Source organism: Sorex araneus, chromosome 7, assembly GCF_027595985.1.
Source record: "Sorex araneus isolate mSorAra2 chromosome 7, mSorAra2.pri, whole genome shotgun sequence".
Classification (NCBI taxonomy): domain Eukaryota; kingdom Metazoa; phylum Chordata; class Mammalia; order Eulipotyphla; family Soricidae; genus Sorex; species Sorex araneus.
Window position 1 is genome coordinate 60539142 of NC_073308.1, and position 23239 is coordinate 60562380.

Genomic DNA, 23239 nt, shown 5'->3' on the forward strand with positions numbered 1-23239 from the left:
AGGAGTTTTGCTTTCTTACATCCCAAAACGACTAAGCACAGTAAAGTTTTTGTTTTTGAAAAAAAAATTTTTTTTCGTAAGTGTCCATCATCATCACCTTTCTTCTTTGAACAAGTCAGTCCTGGACAATGTCATCTGTCCCACAACTAGAGCTGCCCAATTATCACCTCCCTCTGCTCATCTTCTAATCCACAACTACAAATCCGCCTCTTCACTTATCTCACTCCTTTCCTCCAGGCCCCACCAGCACCTTTAACTCCACCAATCCCAAACCAATCTAAATTATCTGTCCTCTCAAGTACATTTTACAGAGTCCTTGATTTGTCAAGATATCTCCTTGGTCATCCGAGGTGGCATTCTTGGAATGGATTTTCGACCTTCCTTGCCCTCACTCCCCATACCTGACCAGTAGTCTCTGCCTGAAATTCTGTCCCACCACCTCTAAGCAAGCCCTGGGGCCACTGTCACCAACAAATTCCTGTTCCCCAGCATCTCAGGGCCTAACAATAGTCCCTAACACTCCTAATCAGAGAATTGGTCTTAGACTCTCCTGTAAAATGGATCTTTCCAGGCTGGGATTTATGTCAGTCTACTGAAAACCCTTCTCCACTCCCAGAAGCCCACAAGGTTAGTTCCAACCCCCCAGGGCTCTCACCTACACACATTGAGTTCCATCCAGAACCAGACCAAACTGGTTCTTCCTATTTCTGTTCATGGCAGTGTATTTAAAGACCAAGGTCAAACATCAGGAAACTGCCCTAATAATCTGGGTCAGCAGTGTCCCTTCCCCCTCTCTCCTTCAGGGTTGTAATTCCACAGAGAAACTGTCCTATCTCATTCTCTCTCCCCTGTCGGGCCAGTCCTGAGGACTGCTTTGCGAGGACCATCCTAAATACACACCCTGTCCTGTTCCTGCCAGGTCCATCAGTGCTGGCTTCAAACTCAGCCTTCCTTCCCAGGGGGCCCCTCCTAAATCACACCCATATCTGTTTACATCTCTGCCTCCAGGACTGAGATAAAGCCAGACTTACCTTGGCCTCAGTCATGCTCTGCACACCATCCTGTTTCAATTCTCCATGGAGCAGATTTTTTTCTTGCTAATTTAATGCCTGTCTCCTTCCCCCTAAGTTTCGACCATGCCTGCTTGGCTCTCAGCTCTTCTCCCAGCATCTACTACTGGGCACATGGCAGCCAACCAAGAGTGTAGGATAAACAGATGCTACAGTCCCAGCAGATCCAGGCTGAGGTGGCAAATCAACATCAGCTGAGGGAGTGAATTCTGTCTTGCGTGAAAGTCATTTTTCTGACTCAGTTTACAAATTCTGACAGTTGGTGACCTTGACATCCACCCCAGCACATAGCATGGTAATTTGCACATACCAGCCCCTGACAAATGTCTAGGACACTACAATATTAGTTCAACAAAAGTTTGAGTAGGGGCTGGAGCAATAGCACAGCGGGTAGGGCATTTGCCTTGCACGCGGCCGACCCGGGTTCGATTCCGAGCATCCCATATGGTCCCCTGAGCACCGCTGATTCCTGAGTGCATGAGCCAGAAGTAACCTCTGTGTATTGCCAGGTGTGACCCAAAAAGAAAAAAAAAAAGTTTGAGTAGTTTACTAAACTCCTGTGTTTCCTGTGACCTGTGTCCTTTCTCAGGCCTCCTCCTTCCTTCAGGGGGAGCTATAGAGGGGCTACAGTCACCAGCAGTGCCTTTGGAGCATCAGGACTCAGAGTCCAGTGGTCACTGCTTTCCTAACAGATCCCAGCGTACCCTGCTTCATTTCAACATCTCCTTAAAAGATTAGTAAGTCCATCATGCAAAGTGGACCATTTACCTCACAGCTAAATGGTCAGGCCTGAATCCATCATTAACCCCTTCCTCCCAGGTTTTAAACTGCTCACTTCCTGCTAGAATGATTGAATCTATGGTGCCTGGCCTGAGTAGGCCATGATTTAAAATAGAAGGGGATTATGGTCACAAGGTATTCATTTGCCATTAACTGTTCATGGCCTAGCAGCATTCCAGGGTTCAGCCTTCCTGGGACTTGAGCACATGATTGCTCCTTCCTGGGATGCAAAACAACATCCCTACAGGGCACTACCACGGAAAGCAATTCTCTTTCCCTTACCATTCTACCCAGGAAACAGCACTGCAATCAGATAAGCACTGAGCACAAGGAACCGCACGTGTGAAACATCTTACGTGATAATATGACCCAGCCTTAGACTGGATGACCTGTAAGTAATAAAGATGATTATATGAGAAAGAGCTTGATGCTAATATAGTATGCATCTCAGTCACCATGCACATGATGCCATTTGGAGGTGGGGGAGCTCACAGAGATGGAGGTCCTGATTTGGGTGGAAGCTTAGGGCTCAACCACTGGAAGGATTGACTGAGGCATCCCGACAGGAAGCAAACACTGCCATAAGTCTCTTGCACCAATACTAAAATGTCCTTTTTTGAGAAGTTTCTTCAACAAAAAAAGCACAAATATGTCCAAGGAGCCATTTAGCACAGAACCACTCTTTAGCGACCAAATTCAAAAGAACGCTGTCTCACAAATCTTGATATTACTGCTAGGCACAGAAAGTTATTTGCATAAGAAGACACCCCAAATATATTTGCTTAAGAAAATATTGTCAGCACTGAAGCTGTTAGGAAAATGCATAAACCCTTTTTTTGGCAAGCAGAAAAATCAAACACCAAGTAAATGAAAGCCAACCTTGGCTATTCAGGTGCAGACAAAAATATTCAAGAATAAAGGGGTGGTATAACTTTTTTTAAAGACCACATAACTCAAGGCAGTCTACTACTCCAAAAACAACACCAGCATGCAGCATTGAGTACATTTTTCAAAGGTGAACAAGGGGAAGCACAGCGCTAAAGGTGACCTATGAATGGAGCTGTAACAAATGCCCTGCAGGAAGGGTCTTACAATAGCAGCAAATATCAATAGTTATACCTGAAAGTCCTCCCACAGACTAAGACATACCCACGTAGACACGTAATTTTCAATTCTGTTACTTCTGCTTAAAACCAATGCTAATTTCAATACTAGAGAAATGTGTTACACAGCAACTTTCCTTCCAAATCATAAAGAAACTAGTACCCAGAACAAAATGACTAAATCAATGCAACTATTGAGTGGGTCATCTTGAAATGTAGAACTTTGCAAGAAACCCTCACAGGTCCCGTAGGGTGCATGTGGTCCAGTTCGATGATCTTTCACGCCTTCTGGGATCTTTAAGAGGAATTTAACATGTAAAGAATTTAAAGCACTTTCTAATAGCACTCAATCCCTACTACATTCCTTTCTTAAAAACAGAAACAAAAATTGCAAGGTTGGATTTTATTTCTCATAGAGGTGAAGAGCACAGTAATAAAATGAAAAAAATGAAGTGAAGGACTGAGTAACATGCATCTTCCACCTCATGGCCAGAAGCAAAAGCAAACCATCCTCAATATCACTGAGTGACTTCATAAATGATTTAAACAGAAACAGTGGAACTCACGTATCCACAGGAATATTAGCCCCTTCAAAGACTAAACACTTATTACAGAACACCTGCCGTGCTCAAGACATTTTAGGAACAACTCTTTCAAGGCTTCCTTCATGCATATACATTCTTTTGAAATTTTCAACTGTGGCCAATTTGGTTCTCTGAAAGTGGAATTTGATGGCTGCAAGTGGGAAGTACTTTTAGAAAATAGAGACTCATCAATCTACATACTTCTTTCAGTCAAAGGTCTGCACTTTTCTTATGTGGCTAGAAACTACTTCTAAAGACAATTCTTTGAAACTGCTCCAGAATTTCAAAGGGGTGGGAGATAGAGGGAAGTTAGGCCAACCAGGCAGTGCTTAGGGCTTACTCCTGGCTCTGTGCTCAAAGATAATGTTGGCAGAACTCAGGGGAATTCAAATTGCCTGCGTGCAAGGCAAGCACCGTACCCACTGTACTTTCTCCAGCCCCTCAGAATTCCTTTCTAACCACTGCAACTATGGAATAAGTAAGCATCCTCCACAAGCAACCAACACAAAGAGTATTTAATTCAAGTACTTATTTTATGCAATCAACGGCAGCTATACCTAATCCCATGGTTTAATGCTATTCATTCAACAAGCCTGTATAGTGCACCTAATGGTGCTCAATACTTTGCTAAGTCCTCAACATTAATGGTGAGCAGTGAACCAAAGCAGACCTACCAGCTGCTGATTTCAGGAAAAGAATCTTCACACATACACAAATCATAATCAGCTAGTGCAAGGGGGTGGGTGCAGGAGAGATTCCATGATGCTCTAAAATCTCTGACAACAAGAATCAACTTGTACAATCAGACTTCCCTAAGAAAATGAGGTTTGACATATCGGAAGATAACAAGGAGTTAACTAATTAGGCAAAGTGGGTTGAGGAGTCCTGGGATGGAAAGGGGGATGTGGAAGAGGAAGGATGTTCCCAGGGTAGGGTTCAGTACAAAGGGCTATGCAAAGGCTCAGTGACTTTTTCAGAACAGAGCACAAGGGCTGAATGGAAGGGGGTGCACTGCAGTGCTGACTGCCTAGAAGCAAGAACACACCCAATGGCAGGCAGTGGGGCTGAGCTCCAGAGCCTGGAACCCAGGCAGAACCATTTCTCACAGGATGAGAAGCCTCTCATACCTCTGATAGGTTTTAAAGGGGTTATTATGAACCAGACAACACTAACACTGGAGAGGAGAATACACTGGTGAGAGTTTTGGTGTTGGGATTATATACATGGAAAACGATCGTTAATAATATTGTAAATCACAAAACATCAATTTTTTTAAGTATAAAAAGAGATAAAAGTATCCAGCCGCAGCCATGTACAAGGCCACTCTCCACATGCTCAGAGAAGCCTCACGCATGAAGGAACCAGCAGAGGAACCCAGGTATGTGGGACCTGTGGTGATCTCCTAGCCTGCTTGGATTGGGACTGGGCCTCCTCCACCCAGGTGCCCAGTTTTCCAGTAGCTTGGCAGTCACAACCACAAACTGCCCCCGGCACCATATAATCTCATCAACGGCCAAGATCCAGAGATTATAAAACAAAGTTCTCTGAAGAGAGCAATGTAGTATTTCCTGGAGCATGAGGCCACATTTGCGGCCACGAGTTCTTATAGTCTAGCCCACTGATTCACCTAAAGTAGCACATATTTGTTTGATTTTTAACATACCTGCTTGTATTCTCTTACATACAAAAAAAAGAGAGAGAGAGATAAAAATAAAAAGCTTTTTTAAGCTCTTAAAAAAGGATTTAAAAAATTTTGTCTCTTTTGGGCCACACACAGTTATGCTCAGGGATTACTCCTGGCTTTGCACTCAGGAATTACTTCTGAAGGTGCTAGGGGGACCATATGAGATGCTGGGGATGGAACTGAGGTCGGCCATGTGCAAGACAAACGTGCTACCTCACTGGTTTATCGCTCTGGCTCCAAAGATAAAAATTTTAATTAAGGGGCTGGAGTGATAGCACAGCGGGTAGGGCATTTGCCTTGCACGCGGCCGACCCGGGTTCGAATCCCAGCATCCCATATAGTCCCCTGAGCACTGCCAGGAGTAATTTCTGAGTGTAGAACCAGGAGTAACCCCTGTGCATTGCCGGGTGTGACCCAAAAAGCAAAAAAAAAAAAAAAAATTTAATTAATGAAAAATAAAATAAAAGGGGCAGGAATGTAGCTCAAGTGACAAAACACACACCTTTAAAGCCCTGGCTTCCACCTGAAGTATTTGAGAGCCATCTCCACCCCCAGCACTACCTGGTGGGGCCCTGACAGCCCACGTACCACCAGGCCAAGCACTGCAAGGCCAGAGCAATGGCAGGAATAATCACAGACCCACCTCCCTCTGCCACCCTCACTCTCATACACACACAGAATAAAATAATTGAAAAATGTGTGAGGGAGGATGAGAAAGGCAAGGGAAGCTGTGAAATCTATATTGTTAAAGTATTACATTGGGGGAGTAGAGAACCATCTGGGGAACAGGCAGGAAAAGCAGAAAGACCTGTACAAAAGCTACTCTAATCATCAGGAAAGGAAGGGGAGTAAAGGAGGAGAAGAGAAATGACTGGATTTGAAGATATCACAGATATAAAATCAGGGACTGGCTGGGCAGTTTCCTATATTCATTACTTACTCAGAGAGGATGCTCTGGTTTTGCCTAAGAGTTGCTTATTTGTTAATTCTTTGAAAAGGAAAAGAAATCATGCAAATGTTAGGGTTCTTCAATCAGCTTCAAGCATTACATTTTATCTCCTCTTAGATAAAAAAGAAAATGCAGCAGAGAGAAAAAAAAATCACACAACTGAAAAGTACCTCTTTCTATGTAAAAATGTTCCTGGGTAATAAAAGAATATGTATCTTAAAGAAGCTTATCACAGAGTAATTACTTGCTCCTTGCACAAGACATACACTTAAAGACACAAAAGGTAAACTACTATCTATATTATTTCCATATATCATCTCTCCCCTATTACTGGGTACATAAATTAGATGTTTTTACAATTCGAAAAGGTTAGAATAGCAAAGAAATTGAATAAGCACAACTAAGTCTCTTGTTTGATGTTACTGCTGTTGGTTTGAGGGGCCCCCCTCAAAATTAGGAGTGCTCAGGGATCACTCCTAATGGGGGTGGAGGAGAACAGATGTGGTGCAGGGACTAAAGTGGGCTTGAATACATGCAAGACAAGTTTACTATTTTTCTGGCCCCACAACCAAGCTTTATGATAACCTACTTCATTGCCTAGTGGTTTAAAACAGACTTATATCTCTCACCAATACCCTAACCCACAGGAAGGCATATCTATCTCCATAACTGTGATATGCCAGGTCTGCTCCACATCCTCCTCAAAAGTACAACTTTCCCATAAGCCAAGGTACTGCATCACAGCAATGAAATAAGAAGTCCAAAATGCCCCCAGCCTCATGTTGTAAATGAACACACACACCATAAAAAGTTTTGTTCTGTACTAAAAGGGTACCTCATGTTTCTGTGCCTGACATATATAGACCAGTTTCTACCGCAGCTCAGAACAAACACAAAACAGGGAGCTGGGGCTTGGTCGTCTCATGTAGCAACAACACATGGACCAGCTAAAGTGTAATTCCAGGAGCTAAAAAAAGACCATCTAATTTTGAGATTTTGCAACTAGAGTTTATACAGCTTCTAAAATGGAAAGCAAAAAATGGTATGAAAATCACTGAGTAAAGAGTAAAAAACCACAGTATGTCAATAAACTGGCTTCTCAAGGCTAAGTACACTTTTTAAGCATGTTTCTTTTGGTGATTTAAACTCAGGCATTACTTGATCAGAGATTCTACATATGAATTTCAGGTTTCCTTCCTTAACACTGTGACTGGCACTAAAATTTGTGTTTATCTATATCTGATGGCTTCATGACTAGTGCTCTGCTTGTCAGATATGAAATTTAGGTAACGATAACCATTTCTGTTGGTATAGTCAATTTGATATGACATAATTGTGAGCCATCAGTGGTACACACCAGCATCAAGGTGTTCACACACACTCACACAGACCAGGGAGATATTGCTAGTAGTGGAACACATCCTTTGTATCTGCAAGGCCCTATGTGGGTTTTCTGTGTTTTGGTGGGTATTTTGTCTGTTTAATTTTGGTTTGTGAGCCACATCCGGAGGTAGTGCTTGAAGACTACTCACAACCCTATGCCCAGGGGTCATTCCCAGTGGTGCCCAGGGGACCATGCCATGCTGGGGATTAAACCCAGACCTCCCAATATGCAAATCATGTAAACCAATTCTTTCTCTAAGACATCTTTCCTGACCCATTCTAAAGACTTAATCAGAATCACAGTCCGTTGTTTTTCCCAGGTGGTCCTAGTTCAACTGCAAGTTCAAAGCATGTGACCCCTACCACTTTCTCTCTTTAATGTTAACAATGAACAATGACTTCAGGGATTATTAGTCTGATCTATTAATTAATTATATAATTCCCCATCAACCCTTGATACAATTATTTTATCAATCACTGATTATAATTCCCTAGATGTATCATTTTAGTAGTATTCTGGTACTATTTGGTACGATAAAATGGTAGTATTTTATTTGTATCGTTCCTTCTGTGTCTATTTGTCAGAATTCTTTTACAAACAAGTTTTTGTACAGACTGTCTATTTGGTTACTGGATTTTTTTTCACCTTGAAGAAAAGATAAATGCTTGATAAAATCTTATTCTAAGGTAGTGCAAGTATGGACCTCAATGCCTCATGACTACAAAGACCACCTTGTCTACACTCAATGAATGCACCTAACTTAGTCCTCAAGTTACCAATGCACATACTTGGCTTTCAATATGAAACCAATGTTTTAGGGATAAAAGCCAGGAGTTGACTGTCAATTTAATGTTCAGTCATAGGATTTATGCCCTGTAAGATCAGTGAGTAAAAAAATCCCCCAACTAACCACTTCAAACCACTGGCTCTGGAACACACTTCCACTATTTCACTAATAGGAACCATCTTCCTTCCACTGCTAGATTCTGTGTGTTTGTTGTAGAGTTTCACACCGGCCTCCCTCCCAGCACTAAACTAAGGCTGTTCTCTTGCTTCTAAAGGTAAACACACGTCCTGCTCCGAAGGCCCAGTACCTCTCCTTTCTTCTGAGAATGGCAGGATTCTCTGAGGAAGCTGTTCCTCCTTCCCATCCCAACTTCTGTGCCCTTCCAGATATGACTGCCAATTACCAGATCACTTGTGCCGCTGCCACAAGGGCAGGGAAGTCTCCCAAGGGAGGCCCACCACAGCCATTCCTGGAATTTTAAGATGCGGCCCAAGGAGAAAAGCCCCCCCTCTTCCCGGAGGATCCTTGGCTCCCTGGCAGGCAAGCGCAGCCCAACCCTGCCCTCCACGTGGAGGAAACTGACCCAGAGCACAGCACAGAGGGCAGTCTTGGAGATCCGGGAGTTTTCGGTTTTGGTTTCCATGCCACTTATCCTATTTCTCCCACAACTGAATGAAAAATTCCCCTCTGCAGTTTGAATTTCAGTAATGTACAAAGGAATCCAAATGCCACCCCACCGTGATCCTTAAAAGCTGTGACCCCAGTGACTTTTGCCTTTCTGCTTCATCATTTTTATTTTTGATATGAACACCAATTCCTCCCTTACTGTCCTAATCACTACCTTTTGCGGCAGATATATATCTCACACACCTTTTGAAAGCCCCCCCACTTTCTCAACAGTGTGTAGAATAGCACTAATATAGGCTCAGAACATAAATAACAATTACCATGTGATGATTATTACTTCTGGGTTAAGCCCTTCAACCGTGTGATCTTTTTTAGCCCTGGAAGAAACAGCCGGATGGGCTTTATTATCTCCACTTAAGGGCTGGGAAGCTAAGGCTTATCAAAGGAAAGAAGCCTGTCCAAGTCACACACTTATTAAAAGGCAGAGCTGGGATCAGAACCAGATTTGCATCCACACCGCATCCTCTTCCCACTATGCCCACATCACACAGCTGTAAAAACCTGTTAGTGGAACTTTCCAGAGAGAATAATTTATCTGAAACCTTACTTAACCCCTTACCTTCCACCAACCTCAAAGTGCATGTTCCTCCATCATTAAAAATAATACCATTAGCAAATGCACATATAAATGAATTAGCTCTATGAAAATAAGCATCCCGAAGAAGATATGACACAATGTCTCTGAAATTATCACTGGCAGCCTGAAGACTAAATGCTGGCATTTCCCCTTAAAGTAATAGTTCGAAGGAATGAATATTTAAGACCACTCTATCAGGACAAGTTGTATACAACTCCCCTGGTGGTGATATTTCAAAATAGCAAAAAGAGATTTGTGAGTACCTGTCCATGTATGAGATGCCTACAGCACTCTGATCACTCAGAGGAATAGTCCATGTCATCATTGGACACTAACAGTTACTGATCACTCCCATGGCTGGGAGATAGGAGGAACAGAGGCCGTTCAGAAGAAAATGGTTTCATGTTCCGAGCTAAGAAGGAGGGATGCCAGAAGGACAGAAGGGCAATTTACTGGAGAAAAACTTGAAAATCAGAGCCTGTCCCCATGTGATCTACATCTATCAGACCAGCCTTTTGTACTGCAGGCCACGCCTCCAGTTCCTACTGGGCACCTGCTGTCAAACTCACTCAGAGACAACATCAAATTTTCCTCATCTCCCCAAGTATCTTCCACTGGAAAAGATCCCATAAATGCATGTTAGTGGCAATATGATTCTCCTTTGCCTTTCTTATCCTTAGCACTTTATTTGAGAAATTATCATAAGCACTCTCTGGGAAATATGAAGATTGTTCCTAGAAGACAGAGAAGGGCAGCTCTCCTATATACGCTGTGGCAGCAGCACAGCCAGAGGGGTACTGGTGGCATCCACTGATGGGACAAGATTTTGCTGACTTGCATACTTTGGCCAAAGATACGACCAAAAGAATACATTCCTATCCCCATGAGTACAAGAACACATGGTGTATGGGAGAGAGCTCTGCAAACACCCTGGAAATTGCATCTGCTACTGATGTGATTTTTACAAAATAACAGACCTTAGGAGCATGTAGTTTTGTATGGTTTGAGAGATACGACTAACTATCCCGAGTAGTAACACAAAGACAAGAAAGAAGAAGGGGTCCTCCAGAATACTGTAGCACTATAGCACTGCTGTCCCCTTGTTCATTGATTTGCTTGAGCGGGCACCAGTAATGTCTCCATTGTGAGACTTGTTACTGTTTTTGGCATATAGAATACTCCACAGGTATTTTGCCAGGCTCTGCCGTGCAGGCGGGATACTCTCGGTAGGTAGCTTCCCAGGTCCTCCGAGAGAGACAGAGGAATCAAACCTGGGTTGGCCGCGTGCAAGGCAAATGCCCTATCACTGTGCTATCACTCCAGTCCCTCCAGAATACAATGGGCAAAAATGAATTTGGCAATGAAGGGTTTTCAGTACACACAGTCCCACTCAATTTACAAATATCAGATGCCAGGCACTGGTCTAAGTCTCAGGATAAATAAACCAAGAGCTCAAAGAGCTAATAAAGATTGACTAATATAGCTCAAGATCTCTGTATTGTGTGGCACTTTTTATTGCTATCATATAGGAGCACAGTCAATAAACACAAACTTAATAAATCAGTAAATTGCAGCATGACGGGAGATAATACAGGAGAACAGTTAAGGGAGACAGGAGGTACAAAAGGTAGGTAATACTGAAAGCTTAAGAAATGAGCCAAGGGGGGCTGGAGCGATAGCACAGCGGGTAAGGCATTTGCCTTGCACGCAGCCGACCCGGGTTCGATTCCCAGCATCCCATATGGTCCCCTGAGCACCGCCAGGGATGGTTCCTGAGTGCAGAGCCAGGAGTAAGCCCTGTGCAGAGCCAGGTGTGACCCAAAAAGCAAAAAAAAAAAAAAAAAAGAAATGAGCCAAGGGGGCTGGAGCAATAGCACAGCGGGTAGGGCATTTGCCTTGCACGAGGCTGACCCGGGTTCGATTCGCAGCATCCCATATGGTCCCCTGAGCACAGCCAGGAGTTAATCCCTGAGTGCATAAGCCAGGAGTAACCCCTATGCATCGCCGGATGTGACCCAAAAAGCCAAAAAAAAAAAAGAAAAGAAAAGAAATGAGCCAAGGAGCAGCATGAGGTCATATTTCCCAGTGATGATCCTCAAAAATTACATTTATAGATGCAAGAAGGATAATATTAATAGGTGAGTGCAGTTTTCATAAAATGTGACAAATCCAAATTGCCTAGGAACATAAATTAATTTCCCAAATTATTTTTCTCTTTCACCTTTGTTCAAAATTATTGACACAACCATACCATGAAGCATATTCAGAGAGGAAGATGGCAAAGACAGGGTGAAAGGGATGACAAGAAGAAAACAAGGCAGATGAGAGTAGAAATTGTGGCAAGTTAATCTTAGGAAAAGACTAATTCAACAGGCCTTTAAATAGGAGAGGATTCAAATTTCCCCCCCCCCCTTAGGAAATGGTAGTGCTAAATCAGATGATATATAGGTTTCATTTCTAGTTTGGAAAAAAAAAAACAGTTGCATCTCCCTGGAACACACTGATAAACAGTTCTAGGTCCTCTGGGAAATGAATTAGACTTTTTTTCCATGGGCTTAAGATGGGGAAGTGTGGGCACACAAACCTTTCATTTTCCCTTGTTTCACTAAACGGATCTCAGAATCTTAAAGATAAACACTGTCTAACTTGACACTCCAGTATAAGAAATAAGAAACAAAATAAAATAAATTCCAACAATAATGAATAAGCAAAGCAAAAACAAAATGCATGAACAAAACAACTGTCTCTAGAAGGGAAGAGAGGTAAATAAATCTGGCAAAAGGGATCAATTGTATAGAGAAAGATGGAAACTAGAATTTGGGTGGAAACATAATGTAATATACAGATAATGATCTATAATGCTCTACAACTGAAACCTATATAAGTTTACAAATTGATGTTACTTTTAATTTTTAAATTTTTATTTAAAAAAAAATCAGCAAAACAGGGCCAGGGCTCACAATAGGCTGAGAACATGCTCTGCATTCAGAAGACCCAGGTTCAATCTCTAGGGCCAATGGTACTCCAAACATTTCTGCTAGCAACTCTTAAGCACAGAGCTGGGAGTAGCCCCTGACCAGAGTCAGGTATGGCTCCAAGCCCAAAAACAAAACAAAATCAGTTAATGCTCATGGGCTACTAAGTGAAAGACAACTCAAAAATGTAGGATTGGAGTTACTTAGAAAGGACAAATTTATTTTTAAAAAAATACTTAAAATATGCGGGAAATGACTTAAAATAGGCAGAAAATGATTAAGCACCTAACATTTCAGTAGAGATTCCGATTCTAGGAAATTGTTACAGGAAAAAGTCAAGGTTTAGGGGCTACAGACAGCACAGTGGATAGTGACCCAAATTAAATCCCCAGCACCACATACAATCCCAAGTACTGCCAGGGATTGTATACAAAAACAAAGAAAGTTTAAAAGAAGAGCAGAGGCACTTGAACTGGGCTCTGAAGAACATCAATCACCAAATAACTAGGAAGAAGAGCAGATTCCAGCAAATACTAGGGGGCAGGGAAGTAGGCACTGATTTTAAAAAAAAAAGTCTGAGGTGGGGGGGCATGGTACAGAGAGACAGAGAGAGAAGCATGAAAGCCAGAACAGGGGATCTGCATAGGACAATAGACCATAAACACTGAATATTTAGTCAGGATTCTCCAGAAAACAGAACAAATACAAGAGATAGAAACAGATATAGATTAAAATAGGGAGAGAAAAAAGATGGGAGAGAGGAAGAAGAGAGAGAAAGAAGAATAAGAAAAAGAGAAAGATTTATCACAAGGAATTGGTGCATGCGATTATAAAGGCTAAGAAGTTCCAAGACAGCAAGCTGGAGAGGCAAAAGAACAGCTGAAGTACAAGTTTAAATGCAAAGGCAGAAGATCATTATCTCGACTCAGAGACAGGCAAGAGGGTAAGGTCTCCCTTATTCAACCTTAGCATTCAATTCAGGTCTTCAAAGAATTGAATGATGCCCATTCACAATGGGAAAAACAAGCTGTTTTCACTCAGCTGATCATTAGACTATTCGACTCTTATCCATAAACACCCTTACAGACAACCCTAGGATAACGTTTAATCAAGCCTGCAAAACACTCCCCCCATAGCCTTGTCAAGGTGACATATATACAATTAACCAGCACATCATGAGTTGAGTCACTATCCAACAGGCAAGAAGTTCCATGGTCAGTGTCACAAGTAAGACTCAACTTTATAAAATCAAACTGACAGTGGATGAAAATGGCTTGCCGGAAGAAAAACTGGAAACAGAAAGAAGATAAGTATAAGTGCCCAGGTGTTAATGAGAGGCAGTTCAGCAAGAAGCATGTGTAAGATTCTATTGATAGAGAATGAGATACTCTGCTAGGTGATTAAGATGCAGTTACTTGTTACTCTGTAGTTCAGCTTGATGTCAGAATCTGATAAATAATGCAATAAAAAAACACAAATAGAATCTTGGTCTGGGTAAGAATCAAATCGAGACTATTGAGGATCAAGTCTCGGGCACATTCTCACTGACATGTCCCATGTTCAGATATGTCCAGATGACCCAGTAAACCAAAGACCAGATTGGAATTCCACCAATCACCCTTTGACAAACTTTCTACCAATCAGAACTGCGCTGACTGAAAAACTTCACTCACATAACAGCACACCTGAGTATGGCTTATAATTCACAAGGTCTTTTTACATATATAAGAGCTCCCCACCACCCCACCAAAAACTTGGACATGGTTCAAGCACTTCTTGGATCTGTGTCTTTAGGAAAAGCTGTAACATGCCTGAGCTATAAAGCAGGTGCTGGAGCAGGCCTTGGTTTTTGGCTCTACAGATCCAAATGTAGATCTATCCAGCAGGAACTGGAGAAACAGACCTAGGATTCCAAAGGTCAGCAATGAGGATATGGGGCAGAACTCGGAAAAGAGCCAAGCTAAGAGTTTCCTTCTGGCAAACCTATATCCACAGAAGCTAAGACAGCAGAACAGTCAACTTCGCTGAGTCAGACTCATCAAGCCTACTGATTCTGTGATTCACTGCATAGGAATGGCCACTCCTTGGTGACAGACTAACCCTAACATATGAGCAAGAAGTAGGATTCCTTTAAGGAGGGAAAAAATGGCTGATACAGCTATTTAAGAGGCCACACAACCAGTCTCCAGGTATTTAAACACAAGCTTTAAATTGATCATCATCTCTGGAGATTCCAGGGTCTACTTGCCAAACAGAACACTCAAGGTCCCACCTAACAACATAATGGAAAAGTACAAGGAACAAATTCAGTGAAGGTCAAACTTAGTCCTGCTGATAAGAAATTAGCATTAACCATTAAATTTTTAATATTAGCAAATAGAAGGTAATCTGGTATTTCCTGAAACAAGTCACAGGTCAGAGAAAGTCATCTTGTCATATTTTTCATAATCATTTAAACCATTATATTTTTCTTCAAATAAGCAATAACTGTGCAAATTATTTTAATATGTACAAATAGAGATTTTAAATATTCAATTTTTTAAAAATCATCATCATCATCATCATCCCATTGATCATCGAATTTTTTTTAATGACTTAATATTCAAAATAGCAATAATCAAGAATACAATAGATGTGTTCCATCTTCCCACTAAAGATCAAAATATAAGTTTAAATAAACTACATGCTCTAAGAAATTATTTAATAAGACAATTTTTCATATTAAATATTTTCCTAATTAAAATATTTTCAATTTGAAAATGCACAGTGTCTTTTTTCCAGGAATCAAACCATGGCCTCATACACTTTTTTGTTTTATTTTGTTTGGGGGTCACACCCAGCGATGCTCAGGGGTTACTCCTGGCTCTGCACTCAGGAAATCACTCCTGGCTATGCTCAGGGAACCATATAAGATGCTGAGGGTTGAACCAGTGTCAGCTATGTGCAGGGCAAGCTCCCTACCTGCTGTACTAAAGCTCTCCAGCCCCACCTCATGCATTCTTACAAATGAGTCACATCCTGGACCCAAAAATTGTAGCTTTAAAATATAGGCTCTAGAGGGCTGGAGCAATAGCACAGCGAGTAGGGCGTTTGCCTTGCACACAGCCAGCCCAGGTTCAATTCCCAGCATCCCATATGGTCTCCCGAGCACCACCAGGAGTAATTCCTGAGAGCATGACTCAGGAATAACCCCTGTGCATCGCCAGGTGTGACCCAAAAAAAAAAAAAAATGAAAATGAAATAAAATATAGTCTCTAAAGCATTTTGGGTTAGCCTTGACATAAAATTTTTAGTTTTTCCCTAACCTGCCCCTGGGAGTCTAAATTACCAGTCATGTCCTCCACCTTATTATATAATTTTATCCTTGACCATGAATTAAAAAGATTCAATTATTCCCTACCTAAAGAAAGTTCATAGGGGAAGAAAGGACAATGGGACAGTGGGGGTGGTATTTGACTCTCTAGGAGTGGAGACTTGAGGGAGCACTAGAAGTATAAAATAATATAGAAATGGTTGAAAACCACATTATTATTTTCATCATCATCATCATCATTATTATTGTCACACCCAGTGATGTTCAGGCCTTACTCCTGACTCTGCGCTCAGGAATTACTCCTAGTGAGGCTCAGGGGACCATGCGTGGTACTGGGGATTGGACCCGGGTCAGGCCTCTGTAAGACAAATGTCCAACTCTATAATATGACTCAGGTCCCCAAAACCATGTTATCTTGATACAAACAGGAAATAAATATCTCTGCAACAAGAATTTATATTCTAAACCCTTCGAAAGTACTTTTTTAGGGGGCTGGATAATAGTACAGCAAGTAGAATGTGTGCCTTGCAAGTGGTCTACCAAGTTTTAACACCTGGCATCCCATATGGACCCCAAGTACTGCCAGGAGTGATCCTGAGTACAGACCCAGAAGTAACCCCTGAACTGGGTGTGACCTAAAAAACAAACAAAAAATACTTTTGTTAGTATATGACATGTTGATATATAATGATGCATACATAAAACATATAATGCAATGTTATTTTTATAAGATTTTCTAAAATAGGTTCTATCACATTCGCAAATGTAAATGTGTATATGTGTACAAATAGTGTTTGTATATGTGTATGTGTATATAGAAGTTTATTCATGTAAAAATATTTTTCTATGTTCATTCTGATATTTTACCAGAAAAATCACCTAAAATGAATGAATGCCAAGAACAAATACCATGAACACACACCCAAAAAGAGACACCCACTTTGAGGAATGAAACATAACCCTCTAATTGAATGGTTATGAACAAACCTTGGACTCAACGAAAACATTAATCAACTCTCTAAGATGGTCAATAAAAACTCCACCACAGGAATTCCCAAAATGTTCCTGCTTCAATGAACCAGAGTCCTAAAATTCATCCAAAGAATCTAATTTCATATTTTTCCCACACCCAAAGATCAAAATCAGTTTTGGGTACTTTCTACAAGTCCAAAGATATTAAAAATTGACCCATACCAATATATCAACCAAGGTGAACTTTTAAAAATCACTAAATAGGGGCTGGAGCAATGGCACAGCGGGTAGGGCGTTTGCCTTGCACGCGGCCGACCCCCCGGGTTCGATTCCCAGCATCCCATATGGTCCCCTGAGCACCGCCAGGGGTAATTCCTGAGTGCAGAGCCAGGAGCAACCCCTGTGCATCGCCGGGTGTGACCCAAAAAGCAAAAAAAAAAAAAAAAAAAAAAATCACTAAATAGAGCTAAAACACTCCCTTTTCCATTGTGCAAAAGTTAGTGTTCTCTGAACTCCTTGATGGCATGTCCTAGAATAATGCATTTAGAAAAAAAAATTTTTAAGCTATGCTCTATAAAAATTAATTAGCAGCTAGCTTGTCTGACAACTGCAGAATATTTTTATAGCTGTTATCAATTACTATCTTCTCCTTGGGGAAACACTGAAACCAAAAGCAGCTGAAATGTGAGGAAACTGAGGTGAACTCTTCCTACACGCTCCAATCCTTTTGTTGCTCTGGCCTCTCGTTTCAGTTTCTGGTCATGTATTAGACATCTCTAGCTTGGATCTGATACACTCAGGAAGGCAGGGCATTAACAGAATTTAAAATGTGGGGATGCCATTAAAAGAAGTATAAATTAAAGGAATGGAACAGTTTCATCTCTCTGACTCTTTCACAAATCTTTCATATAGATGGGCCGGGAACATGATTTAAAGGGCTGGAGCATCAGGTTCGATCTCACAGCACCCCAAAGTTCCAGAACACCAGGAGTGCCCCCTCCAACTCATTCCTATGTAAAACATTTGTACAAGTGCACAGAAACACACTTTAACCACTTTAACGAATGTTCTCTAAAACGTTGTTGTGAACATGGGAAACACAGAAGAAAACAAATTTCAAACACTAGAATAGTGTCTAAATAACTTGTGATATATGATGATATCATACTGCCATGTTGCTGCCTGTATAGTCATAACACACATTCAGAATAATCTAAACATTTAAAAGTAAGTTTAAAAAATAAGTTTAAATTCAGGACTAGAGAGACAGTACAGAAAGTAGGGTGTTTTAAAAGTTTTAATTTATTTATCTAAATTTGCCTTGCCTGGGGCCAACCTGGGTTTGATCCCCAGCACTCCTCATGACCCCCCAAGTATGGCCAGGAATGATTCCTGACCACAGATCCAGGAGTAAGCCTGAAGCACCACTGGGTGTGGCCTAAAAACAAAATAAATGAATAAGTTTAAATATGTTAAATATTACCCCAGGTGTTCAGGTTTTACTTCTGGCTCTGAGCTTAGGAGACAAGATTTGGTGCTGGGATCAAGTGCCTCAACCTCTGTTCTATCTCCTTGGTCCCAGAAGAATATTGCTAAGCATAGAAATTTTAGGGGAAAAAAATCTCTACTTCTTTATGAAAGCTTCTGCAAGATTACAGTACAATCTTTAACTTTCCACATTACATTCTATAATGTCTGAATTTTTGCAAGTATCTATTATGTATATAATCAGAAAAAAATAAGGTTTTGTAAGTTAGTAAGATAACTAAGAGGAGCCAGAAGAAACTATTATATAGGGAAAAGTTCATGTGTCTCTAGGTCTTCTGGAAGGCAGTTGTACCTTTAATTTGGAACTTTCAAAATAATCAACTAAAGGCTCCCTTAGCGTTTCTCCTTAGTAATACCTTCTCAAGACAGAGGTTTAGGTTCCAGGGGCCCAAGGGATAGTACAGAGGGTAGGGTACTCACTTTGCACATGACCAACCTGGATTCGATCCCTAGCATCCCACATGATTCCCAAGCCCACCAGGAGTGACTCCTGAGTACAGAGCCAGGACTAATCTCTAAGTATTGCCCATTGTGCCCCCCCAAACCAAAAATAAAATTAAAAGTTTGCCTACATTCCAATATTTCTAAAATTCAACTGAGCTATACCATTAAGTCCTACACAGCTGCAGACAAATAAGTAAAAATTACCACAGACACTAGAGATATTTGGAGTACTTTCCTAATACGAATATGAGGAATTAGTAATAACTATTTCTGAATTCCCAGTCCTGTCGTCTATTCAAACACTGTAAAGAAGGGAGCTAAAGCCTGGAAAGAAAATGACAAATCACAAGCATGAAGACAATTTCTAACTGCTTGGAGAGGAGAGAGTTATGAACCTATGCTGGAAGATGGCTGTCCCTACAGACATCGAACCTTAACAAAGCATTTAACTTCCTATACCTCAATTTCCTCATCTGCAAAATGAAAAAGCTGACAATAAACAATCTTCTTTCAGCACTAACGTTCTGAAAACATCTTTATCCTTGCCAAAGGACTATTTTTAGTAATATAAAAAATAACAAAGCCTAGGTCAAAGATATAGCTTCATGGTAAAACACTTGCCATGCATATATGAGGCCCCTAGTTCAAAACCTTGCACTATATAAATGTTTCAAGTTATTTTTAAAATATAAAGTAAAAGGTATTTAACAACAACAACAAAAAAGAGCAGACTCCTTTCTGGCTCCTCCTCACCCCATTCCCCAGAGGAAGATCTATCAGCTTTTCTAGATATTTTTCCTGGCACTTTCATATTTGTTAATTAACATATTTGATAGTTATTTCCTAAATTCACTTCAGACCTTTACTGATCTATTAGGTCATTTATTCATCCCATCTACCTGGGCACAACTACTGGTGAGCTGCAAAGGCTGTGAAGATTACATACACACAGACAATTGCACAATATACCTAGGTGTGTTTTTACAAAAATCCTCTTCCTCACATACTGATTAATAAGAAATAAAGAGCCCTTTCATATCCAAAAACTTCACAAAATGCAATGGGGAAAAAAAACATAGAGCCTGGAATAAACGCTGAGCACTGCCAGGTGTAACTCAAAAACAAAAATAAGAGGAGGAAAACTTTAAAGCCTCTGAATCAGAAACCATGACTTCAGGTCTGATGTACCTAAGAGATATTTTTTTTCCCTGAACCTCAACCACTTTCCTCTTGTATAAACTGAATATACTGGCACTGATCAAAAATGGCTAAGGGGCTGGAGCAATAGCACAACAGGTAGGGCGTTTGCCTTGCACGTGGTCAACCTGAGTTTGATTCCCAGTATCCCACCACCAGGGGTAACTCCTGAGGACAGAGCCAGGAATAACCCCTGTGCATCGCCGGGTGTAACCCAAAAACCAAAAAAAAAAAAAAAAAGGTTAAATCACAGAGAACAAGTACTGTACACGTGAAAGTACTTTGTGAAGCAAAAAGGCATTAAGTTTCTAACACTGTCTTATACTAAGAGGTCTCTAAATGAGGTCTCTGAAGTTAAAGGTCCCTCCTGGGCACTACTCACCTACCTGGACTGTAAACTAAGAGCTGGGGATCATTGAGAGTCCAGCTCTTCAAAGGGCCAATGTTTTGCTCTGTAGCACTGTAGCATGTTGCACTGTCTTCCCGTTGTTCATTGATTTGCTCTAGCGGGCACCAGTAACGTCTCCATTGTGAGACTTGTTATTACTGTTTTTGGCATATTGAATACGCCACAAGTAGCTTGCCAGGCTCTGCCATGCGAACAGGATACTCTCAGTAGCTTGCCGGGCTCTCGGAGAGGGAAGGAGGACTTGAACCCGGGTCGGCCACGTGCAAGGCAAACGCCCTACCTGCTGTGCTAGAGCTCCAGTGCTCTATGAGACAAATATACCCAGATAAAGAAAGATGAAAACAGGTACTGGAAAAAGCAATTCTGTGTTGTATTTTCAGAGAGATAACACTTCCTTACCAAACTTCTTAAAGTGGTACATGAATCTAATTTCAAAATCCACTCCTCAAGCAATTCTTGTGTGTTTCTTCTAATATTTACTACCATATTTCTACATAACTTGCCTGGATCTCTGCTTTTTTAATGTGTGACAGGCATTCTCTGTTAACTTCCCATTATGAAAAAAATAATTTTGTAGAGAAATGTGTTTAGAATGAGACTGGGTGTCACACACAGAACTGTCCAGCAATGCATTACTCTGACTTTGGATATAAGTCCTTTTTACTTCCGGTCTTCAAAAGCCGATACCTTGAGCTGATAGCCGCTGGACCTAAATTGTTAGATCACTCTGCATCTCCTTCAGTGATCCTGGCTTTCTCTTGCCCTTTCCATGTAACCCAGTTTTATCCTATTCCTAAAGCTATAGAATAAATGACAAATGGGCCCCCAGACCTAATTTCAAGACAGGCATGGACACAATTCCGTTTAGCCCCAGAAAGGAATTTGAGTGGTACTAACAGAAATCAGCCTTTAATTACCTCAGAAGCTAACTACAGCTAATAACTATAACTATGCTACATTAAAAAGGGAATGTATAGACTGGATCTCCTGTTTAAAATTCTGTCCAGCAAAGGCCACCAAAGTCCTCCAAACGCGAACTTCAGCCGCTGGTGGGTAAGGTCTGGGCCCCTTCAAGAACAACACTCAGACCACTGCCAGGTGTGCAAGGGAAACTGAGGTCAGAGAGGTAACCCTGCCAAGCTGGCCTGGTGCACTGCAAAAAGAAAATCTTTTTCCTCCTTCATCACCAGGATAAAGGTGATTAAGCTGGAATTATTTTTTCAACGACCTACATAATTTCATTGGGACTTCTGGGCTATTAGCAGAGAGCAGCTGACTTCCCTAATGAGATGAATTTGATACCGGGGGCCCTTCGCGAGCGGCCAAGGGCTGAGCACAGGATACAGGGAAGCAACAGTTGGTTGTTTACTCCCGCCGCCTGGGTTTGAGACTCCCCAGACTTCCCTCCAACCCGTCGGGGCTGCAGGGCAGCACCTATGAAAGCAGAGACGGGGCAGAGAGGGGCGAATTCACAGATGCCCTCCCGTGATTCCCAGAGCCCCGAGGGAACAAGACTGGCTGCGCCACCCACCAGTGCCTCCCTCTACTCCAGCTCCAGAGAGCACTGGAGGCGCGCTCGTTCTCTGGCAGAAGTGGGGTTAACAAGAGAGCTTTGTCGGGGGGTATGGGGGGAGGGGAGGCGGCGAACACACACGTCGCTTCGGTAACCACCGCCAGCGCCCAGGCTTAACACGCGGTCTCTCTCTCTCAAGAGAGACAGAGTTTATGAAATTGAGCAACAGCCACGGAACGAGCCGGTCCTGACTCCACAGCAAGTGCGCGCTGCCAAGCCGGGCGCCGCCGCCTCGGTCTCTGGGGCAGGCGACATTGGCAAAGGGAAACCCGAGCCCCGAGTCCACGCTGGGGTCTGTCCTCTGCAGGACGCCGGCTCGCGGGCCCCGGGCGGAGGGGGCGGGGGGCGCCGCCTCCACAGCCCTGTCAGTCCAAGGAAGCGGCGCTCGGCCCCGCGGGGTCCGTCACCCGGTAACGCCCCGTCCCGCACCCCTGGGAGCCGCCTCGGCGCGCCTCAGCCAACTTGGCGTGGGACGTTCCCAGCGGGCCACCCCCTCCCCCGTACCAACACCTGCTCCTCCGGCCCCAGCGGGGGACGCCGGGAAGGGACACTCCTGCTCTTCCCTCACGCCCCCGAAAGTAGAACACACCCCTCAAGGGTCTCGGGTCAGCGTGCCACCTCCCCAGAGGCGGCCGCGGCGCCACACAACAGTGCCCGGATGGTGCAGAAAGTTTGAGCCCCGACCACGGGCACGCGGGTCCCCAAGCCGCCACCCGCGCCGGATACCTCAGAGAAGTGAGGGGTGGGGGGGCACGGGAGGAGCCGGCTCCGTCCCCGGCCCCGCCACCGTCCGCTCCCGCTCCCGCTCTCGGTCTCCACACGGGTCTCGGCCTGGGTCGTCCCAGCCCGGAGTCAACTCGGCACCGGAGCTCCGGGAAGAAAGCCGGAGGCGGGAGCAGGTCTGAGCGCAACTTTTCGACCGTGCGTCAGCGGGTGGCCGCGCTGCGCCCGTCCCGGGTTCGCCCCCGCCCCTCACGGCCTCGGGAGCGCGGGCGGGGTCTGTGGGGCGGGGCCCAACCTGCCGGGGCGGGGCCCAACCTGCAGGGGCGGGGCCAGCCCACCATGGGCGTGGCCCAACCTGCAGGGGCGGGGCTCAACCTGCCTGGCAGGCCCAGGGGAACTCGCCTCCAATCACGCCCCCTCTAGCCACGCCCCGTCACGCCCTCCTCGAGCCACGCCCCCCAGAACGCGGGTCGGCCAGGT

General features: G+C 43.1%; 1 protein-coding gene across 1 annotated transcript in view; it reads right to left on the reverse strand.

The window, feature by feature from the left end:
* Positions 1-22936, reverse strand: part of FHIP1A (FHF complex subunit HOOK interacting protein 1A) — a 224674-nt gene extending 201738 nt beyond the window's left edge. The window contains exon 1 of the mRNA XM_055144688.1: positions 22763-22936. The gene's annotated coding sequence lies outside the window, so the exon portion shown is untranslated. The remainder of the gene's footprint in view (positions 1-22762) is intronic.
* Positions 22937-23239: the final 303 nt, after the last annotated feature.